Genomic DNA, 8842 nt, shown 5'->3' on the forward strand with positions numbered 1-8842 from the left:
TTTGAAGGAAGAGGAGGTAATTGGGAGAGAGGGTGGGGGGTAGGAGGAGAGGGAGGGAGGAAGTTAAATGGGTTAAGGAAAGGGGGTGGGGTGGGTTTAGGTTTAGGAACAGGGTCAGCTCTAAACTACGAAACTGAGCTATCCTAATTTCTCGCCTTTCTTTGCGTCCCTTCTACCTGGACGGAGGTACACCGTACATTAAAGCACGTCTTAAGTCTCATGGACTGACGGCACATGTACGGGTGAAAAAAAGGACAATCTACCTTTGAACATCCCTTCTTCCTATTGTACTTCTCAAGGCCGAACTTGAGAAGTTTTTGACACCATTTAGGGGGTCAAACTTACAGCCTTTTCCCTCATCAGGACAAGGCTGATTTCGATAAACAGGACCGACTATTTTCTCTACAACTGTCTTCTCCTGCTCTTTTTCAAGAGAGGGTACTACTTCAACCTCTACATTGGTCACATCAGTCGACTTCTCAACTACTGGGTTAGCCTGTTCTTCAAGCAGCACCCTCGGTTTCATTGACCCAAGCAACTAAAGCCTCTATAATAAAGGGCTTATTTACGACGGAAGGATCCTTCTCTGGCAAGATCAAGTCCAAACATTGTCTAGTCTCTTTGCTGACTTTTCCAAAAATAGCTTCCATCATGAATGCAGAGGAGCTAAAGAAAACCAAAAGGCTATGCAATCTTGTCCTGAGATGCAGGACAACGAAGCAAAATTTGAATGAACTACTTCACATCAAACTAAACATAGAAATCTAAGATAGAGATAGTAAACAAGAAGTAAGGGACAGAGAAAAGCAAGGAATCAAGAACATATGTAAACTAGGAAAACAACACAAAAACACAGAAATAAACTCAACAAACTGGTCTAAGATAAAATGAACTCAATACACTAATTAACAATAAATTCTAACTGTCAAGCACCAGTATAATCAAACTAAAGAACTACACATAACGATTTGGAACTAGAAGTACTACAAATCAGAGAGAAATTGCTAAAGCTAAACATAAATGAGCAATAAACTTATTAGGTTTTAAAGTAGTTACGTCTTACCAAAGAGCCGTGAAAAACCAAACCTAATTGAGTGGTAAAGGTTTATTCCGAAGGCGGGATTCGAATTCGAACCCACGCCATCTGGGGAACCATGTCGTTCCTCTATCGGGTGCCTTAGACCACTCAGCTACCATGGTTTCTTGAAAATTAGGTTCATACCTTGTCAATTAGTAATTTGTATTGTATCATTGTTTCCATCAATCCAAGGCCCACTCAACTCATCTAGACGGTACAATGCAAATCCATAAGGCTAATGTAAAACAGCTAATGCAAAATATTAATATTGATTAAAATCATTACTAATAATTCAAATCATTGCTGTTAATTAAAAGAATTGCTTCTCATGGCATTGATTCTAACACAAAATAATTTTTCACCAGTTCTTGCACTCCTCCGGCTCTTTGCTTTTGCCAGTATTTAGACACACTAAACGCTTCATTGAGAACAAAAATAAACTTTGATGAAAACTGCTTGGTCAGTGTGAACGACAAGAGGGTTGATCTGTGAGCTGTGAATCGCTTCTTCGTCGAATTCATGTGATAAAATACGTGTCGTGTAACTGGACCATAAGGGCCAAAAGTGCCAGGCTTTGAGCAAGATTTGGACCGGGCACTTCATTCAAGCACTAATGTGTCACCCTGCTTTAAGAGTCCACTTGTATTCTTCAAAACTCTCTTGATAACAAATTCTAGTTGAGGAAAGACTGATCCATCAAGGAACATGCATTTTTCAACCAAGCATTAAGAATAACTGAAAATAGAAGAGGTCGAGCCCGTACGAGAAAAGCAAGTTGTGGGTGAACTTTCTACTTTTCGCTTTGTACATTTAGATGACTTTCCTCACAGAGTGTCGTTAAGAAAGTCACTCTTTCCATGATCATCAACTTTGGAGACAGTTTGGCTACAGTACAAGCAAACAATCTAATCTACAGTATTAATGAGCAATGAACACGGCATCAAAACTTTCCTCGGCATAGTCTCTTTTTTGATGCATTACTGGCTCATGATATATTCATTACGAGCATGATTCCTGCTATCAAAACTTTGGGAAAGAATTCTAAACCACCCTTCGTGTATTAAACCTAAACTTTTGGGTATACATACATCACTGTCAATAACGAAATGAGATTTCATATATATATATATATATATATGATAAATAATGGCACATGAAGTATCTTTCATTCGCATTTTAGAAAACGGGTTTTGTCATATCTGAACATTGTTCTACGTATGGATTGACAAAGATAACTGAGAACGAACTATAAGTTTTTGTGCATATTTTTGCCTAGATGAAGTTACCATTGATGAACCCCAAATAGAGTATCGCACTCTTCTAGTCCAGTTGTGGTTGCACTTCTTTTCGAGAAGTCCTTTCAAGAAACCAAGGTATGATGGCTTGTTCTTTCGCTACTTTGATCGAGTAAGTGAAGAAGGTACTCACTTCATCATTGTTTGTGTTAAACTCAAAATTACCCGAGTATAATAGGCACAAGGGCCCTTCAACACTCTCTGAGATCGAACCCTCGAAACAAGCAGACATTGCATGGGTAAGAGTAGAATGCTAATTAAATCTCTTCAAGAGCCCAATTAGCCAACAGGCACCATTGAACAAGCCCTGGTTTCTCGGAACTTTATTCACCTCTCAGTAGTGGCATTGAGTTTCCCTTGCTCAACTTGTCCACCACAGCAAATTGGCTGCTCTCAACAGAACCCTTAAACGGTAACAATATGTAGGAACCTGGTCGCCCGCCCAACCGTCTCTCTAGATCCGGTAAATGTAGAGGGAATGGACCTGCCAGACACCCTCACTCACCTACATCTACCCACATTTGAAAGCTCGGGATTTGTTTCCTTCAAATACCATTCCATTTCAGGTACTCGACTTTAGCTCCCCATTTTTAGTAGACTGCTGCGGAAAACCGAAGGATAAACCTGTTTTTGGAACCGCAATATTTTCAACAAGATATGTTAGAACTCAATGTGATGGAAAATGCTCGCAATAAGAATGATCAAATAGCAACATGTGAAAATGAGCGAATTCTTTGAGAAGGGCGGCTTTTTGATCTCCAGCATGTCTTGGCGTACTGGTAGACCTGATCTGGTCCCATCATGGATCAAAGAGAGCCAAACCCGTCCATCCATAACGAGTCAGTCGTTGCAGTTCCCTAATATTACTTTTCAAGGGTGAGCCGCTCTCTCATCCGTCAAAAACACGCCTTTGAGAATAAAGACGTCTCTTACAAGGGAAAAACGTTAGCGCATTTATTCAAGGGACGCACCAACCAAAATAGAGACAAAATGAGATTAGTAAGTTGCTTAAACGGCAGACGGTCAAATGATACACTCTCGTATTATTGATGTATCATGTATGTATGTATTTCCATAAAAGGTCTGAAATTTGACTTGGAATCTCCTTCATTCTTTCAGAATAAGAATTATAAGTTTCAGTCACAAAATGCTGAACGGCAGAGATGCTTGTCTTAAAAGACCGGGAGCATTCCTATTTGGAACAACACTTTTTTAGTAGTGAAGACACACTGAGACTCGGCCCAGACCTCAAAGATGCAGCTTTTATCAAGTTTCAACAAAGTCTTGAAGAGAAACTGAAAAAAATGCTTGTTGTGTACATTTTCATCAGAATTGCGCTGAAAGCGTAAGTACGAGTTTGCAAAAAAATATTATTATAAACTGTAAATATGATGTGAGTATTTTGAGTAAAGTTAAAACATTTTGAGCTATTTTGATTAGTGCAATATAAAGGGGAAAAAAATGTTTGGCTTTCGTGATTATAAAAATCGATATGAATTGCTGGATATTTTTAGTTTTTTTATTGTTGAGGTGTTGGAGCTAAAACTGATGAAAAAATCCCAATTAATCCTAAATAGCTGAAAAGTGACTTAACAGACAATATCTTCATTTCCATGCACCAAATTTCCTTTAAAAAATGCTATCTGTTTTCATTTCTTTTTGGCCTGTCAGTTTTTTTACCTGACCTGGAATTCAAAAAGCATTGAGTTCTAAAATATAGCCCATAATTTCGTTAGTTAGAAAAATGCCAAGCCTCACCAAAGCTTGTAAAGGCATTTGAACCATTGTGCAAAAATACACCCATTCTGGCAATAAATCACCCGCAGAGGGCCAGGCCATTTGTTCTGAGTAGTAGACTTCTTGACTCAGATATTCCATTGCGTTGGAAATTCAAATGTGCATTTTGAAGAAATCAGAAAGGCTGGAAAAAAGTCAATTTGGGTCGATCTCGACCGAAAGTTTCAATTCCCTCATGTAATGAATGGTCAATTGGTCCTTGATGAGCTTAACCAGCCCCAAGTAGTTTTCCTAATTATTTCTTTGCAACAGAAGGCATGCATTCAATAATCAGGATGTAAGAAAATTAAAGGTGAAGAGATATATGTAACAGTGTCTTGAACTCAGAAAGATTTAAGGAAAGCCATCAAGCAAATTTTGTTAAAGCAGTTTAAAACTGTTAAACACATGAGTTGAGGACTTACTTTAGCCTTAACGTTTTATTGATTGCGGTACAAATATGTATAAAAATGAACAACAATCAGATAAAATGATCCTATCTGGTTGCTTCTTTTTCAATATTTTTTGAGGCTTGAAATGCCAAAAACACCTGGAAACAAGACAACACCATTATCACCTCTATTCAATCTATCATCAACAACTGAACAAGGGCCAATTGTTTTTCAAGGACCCCTTATCATCTCAAGATCTAGTGAAGAGCCTCTAATGCGAATTGCTTTTGTATTGTTGTGGCAAGAGGCTGGCTATTGATGCGACCTCCCGTGTAGTGTAAGATGATAAATACGACATGCGACTGTACTTCACAGGAAAGAGCTTGTCGCTTGTCATTAGACCCCACCAGCTTCCTTGCTCCAACCATCAACAGCTCCTCAACCATTGGACAGGATCCTATTTGGGTTATGGTTGTACAGTACATCTTCTGTACCAATAGATTTCGTTCATTCATTCCTGAGCTCTTTTGCCAGTCTGGATGAACTAAAAAGAGCTCAATAAGCTTGATGAAACATTGCAGTCGTTCATTAACTTAAATGCATTTTGGAGCTTATTCAAGAGCATTTTTTGAGGCTTAGTTTGATTAAGACTTAGAGGCGATTCCCAAGATTAAAAACAGAGCCATAGGAAAATAGATGAAGTAGTCCTATCCTTCCCCTTAGTGGTGTGTCAACATTTCTCAAGCCTCTGAAGTAGTCCAACTGCTTTCAAAACGCATACAAACTATGGTAATGTGTTTGGCTTTTTAAATGAGTGAAGGAAAGTTTTGAACCGCACGTGCTATTTACAAGCTGCAACGAGACGGTTCCAATTTTGAATAAGCATAGGCGTTCCACATCACAGACTATTTCATTTGCAATTCTTCGTTCAATACGACGCATGTTTAAGAGGATCATTTGGAAACAAAGCCAAACAAATGGCAAGCTCAAATGGATTACTTAGACGACTATCTATTTTGATGAGTCGCCGTACGTATAAAATGATGTTTCTTTGCTTTCAACAGAATTCGATCCTGTTAGCAACTCATCCATTCATTCTGATTTGGGGAGAAGTTTGAGCCATTTGAAGGAAACCAATCTCCTGCTTGTTTTTCAAAGACGGGAAGAACTTGGTTAAGGTTGGGAAATTGGGTAATCAATTCCATTGTGGCAGAATCCAAACTTAGGCCCTCGAGAGATGGCTTCACATTTTTGAAGATCTCAACTTGCATAAGAAAGCCAGTGTGCATGAAAAGTTCGATACAAAGAGAGTTGAAATATTAATAATGGCAGGGTGACCAGTAACACGAGGACCTTTGCGTTCCTTGTGGCTTAGAAACGCTGGAATTAGATCATTTCATTGCGTGTCTGGGCAAATAATGGTCGATATGGTTAAAGGGTTGTGTTTAAATGCTCCAAGTCTTGGAAATATCTAAGTTTGAATTTGTATCACCGCTTCTTATTTACATTGAACGTCCTGAGTACTTCGTCCCAAAAACTTGACGTAATAAAAGTTAGAAAATGAATTGCTTTCCGCTCCTTCACAAACGATTTCAGGGAACTCATTCTATCGATGCCTAGCTCATGCAATGTGAGGCAGCTTATAATAATAAACTATTATTTGGTAGTCAAAACAAAGGAATGCCATTACATCACCCTGGCTTTTGGAAACGGTTTGATCCCGGGATCAAGTTTAGTAAACGTAGAAGCCGGCCTTAGGAAGGTGAAATCCCTGCAAAACCCTCCAGATCAACCCTACATTCAGGGACTAGCTCGGCATGCTGAATCGAATTCGTAGACAGACCAAATACCGTACAAAAAATGACAGATAAAAAATTGACGAAATATAATACTTTATCTCAATAGGACAGGGGATTACATTCCCTGTAGTGTTTAAAAAATCCAATGAAAAACCAACCCCCAAAAAATAAAAATGTCTAACTCAAAAACTGTGGAATTCGATCAAAAGTTTGTTCCGCACTTTATCCATCATATGTTTCACTCTTAAATTTCCCTTTTCGGGTAACTAACAAGGCAATGTCTCGTTAATAATGTTCCAAGAATCATTGCATGTTGAAGGCGCCCTCTGTCTATGTTGGTTCATCTTAATAAGGCCAAAGTACAAGCAAACGATTAGTTCCACTCAAACGACTGGCGAAGAATCATAAAAGAATCCACGGCGACACCCTGAATGGCGGAACACGTAGGTCCTTTCATGCTTTGGAGCTCAAACTTAATGTTCCATTTGGAACAAAAAACAAATGGAGCCGTCTGCCTTCCAAATAGTCTGAGTGATCTTCCTTGAATATATGAGTGCATGTCTTTTGCCAAAGCTTTCATTCTTAGTCTAGCCAGATGAGGAAAAAATCAGAAGATTGGCGAAGGAGCAGATATGTGACAAAAGTTAGGTCGCATTTGACATCTCTCTTACAAACTCATTATCAAGTTTTTGGGCAACAGTTTGCTGTCCAATTGGTCATGTTTTTGAGAGCTCATTATTGTTTCCCACCATACTTCGTTCATTGTTTAGGTGCTCAAATGTTAGGAGGAAAATGCCATTCCCAGGCCGTTTTCTTGAACATCACAGAAAATGACATTTTGTCGACTCCTTGGTCTCGAAAACATTGCTTTTGTCCTTTGTATTCGGATTTTTTTTTGTTCAGGGACCTGGGATGATTCCACTTCACTGATTTAACGAGAGTCTTCTTTAGCCATCCCGACCAATCTTAAATGCAATGTCGTTATAATTTTCAATCAAAATCCCCTTTGAGTCTGGTTCTTTTCCCATTACCAAGTTGGTCACAAGCACTGCAGAGGTTGGACTTGAGTTTTTGATTGTCCATATTTTGGTCTTCAATCGTGCTTGTTTGTTTGGTCGGGCCTTGTGCGGACTTAATACCGTCTTAGTCGCTTTTGGCTCCCTGGCGAATAGATAGACAGGAGGCCGTATACACTGCACAAAGGCTAGGCCACCTTGTTCCAAGAAATTTATGAGGCCTCTTAAGGCTTGTAATGACCAGATGCAGAATTGGCTATCCCAGCTATAGCACCCATCCCATCCCAAAAGGCCTCGTTACTTGGAACATTACTGAACACTGTTTCAAATTGGAATGCGTTGCATAGACAATGCGTAGTCCATGCAGGTGAGTATTTAAGTCGCGTTGTATGGTCTGTCTGTGGGAGTCATTGGTATTCTAGTTTTGGATAGCATTTTGACGATACCATCTAGAATGGAGCTGCGTATCGACAAAGCTGGAAGCCATCCCAATCAATAACGTCGTGTGTAAAAGTATGTCCACGTCGGGATTATTTCATTGCAGTTTCTCATAAAAGCCTCGGGATGTCTCCATTTCACTTGGAAAGGAGTCTTTTGAGTGCTCAATAGAAATTGTTATTCAGATCAGGCGAGTATCACTTCCACCACACTTTCTCTTTCTCTCTTTTCTCATGTGGTGCAATATATGAGCAAGAGCGAATGAAAGAGGACTGTATCCCGTCTAAAGTGCATTAAATCGAGCAGCTCGTCCTTCATTTGCCAAAAGTGGACCCATGTCAGTCAGTAACTTACCTCCTCAGATCTACAGGTTTGGCTCATCTCGACACAGCTTGTATGATATGTTTCGAGAGCTTTGCACACAAAGTCCCCATAAGGCGAGCGGAACAACGTTTGGATGGCTTTTTCTATTGTTCCGCTTGGGCAATAAACACCAGAGGTCCTCGGGTGTCAACTTACACGATGTCAAAGGAAAACAATTGACGGAAAAAGAAGCTTCTCTCGTTCTCCCTTTCCTTACGTTAGCTCGTCCGCTACTGAAGGAGGAAAGGAAATGTGCGAGAGTATGAGGAATGGAACACGGAACTTGGAGAACTTGGAACGAGGCTCAAAGAGAAGAAGAGAGAGAGTCAGTTAGAGGCGAAAGACAGAAAAGCGGCGAGAGAAAACGACCAGGAGAGGACAACAACCGAGGTAAGGAGGATTCGGGGAGGGAGGTTTGGTTAGCTCCATGAAGCTAGAGATTATTGCAGCCCTTGGCTCCTCATACCAGCCAAAGGCGAGAAATGGATCATGGTCCAGAGGCGTTGGAGGAGCAACACCAATGTCTAAAGATGCATTAACCAATTGGACATGGAGATTCATACCCTGTGTTTATCACGGATCAAATGACACGTAAGAGTCCATGGAATGGTCACATGGGTGAGTTGGCAACTTTGAGCAAGAACCCCAAACTCCTGGAAATGAAGATTGCATTATCGAAAGGTAC

The 8842-nt window shown here is 39.9% G+C and overlaps 1 protein-coding gene across 2 annotated transcripts in view; it reads right to left on the reverse strand.

The window, feature by feature from the left end:
* Positions 1-8411, reverse strand: part of LOC131888571 (uncharacterized) — a 24719-nt gene extending 16308 nt beyond the window's left edge. For both annotated transcript variants that reach the window (XR_009374125.1, XM_059237461.1), the window contains exon 1: positions 8149-8411. The gene's annotated coding sequence lies outside the window, so the exon portion shown is untranslated. The remainder of the gene's footprint in view (positions 1-8148) is intronic.
* Positions 8412-8842: the final 431 nt, after the last annotated feature.

This window comes from Tigriopus californicus, chromosome 10 (assembly GCF_007210705.1).
Source record: "Tigriopus californicus strain San Diego chromosome 10, Tcal_SD_v2.1, whole genome shotgun sequence".
Lineage (NCBI taxonomy): Eukaryota > Metazoa > Arthropoda > Copepoda > Harpacticoida > Harpacticidae > Tigriopus > Tigriopus californicus.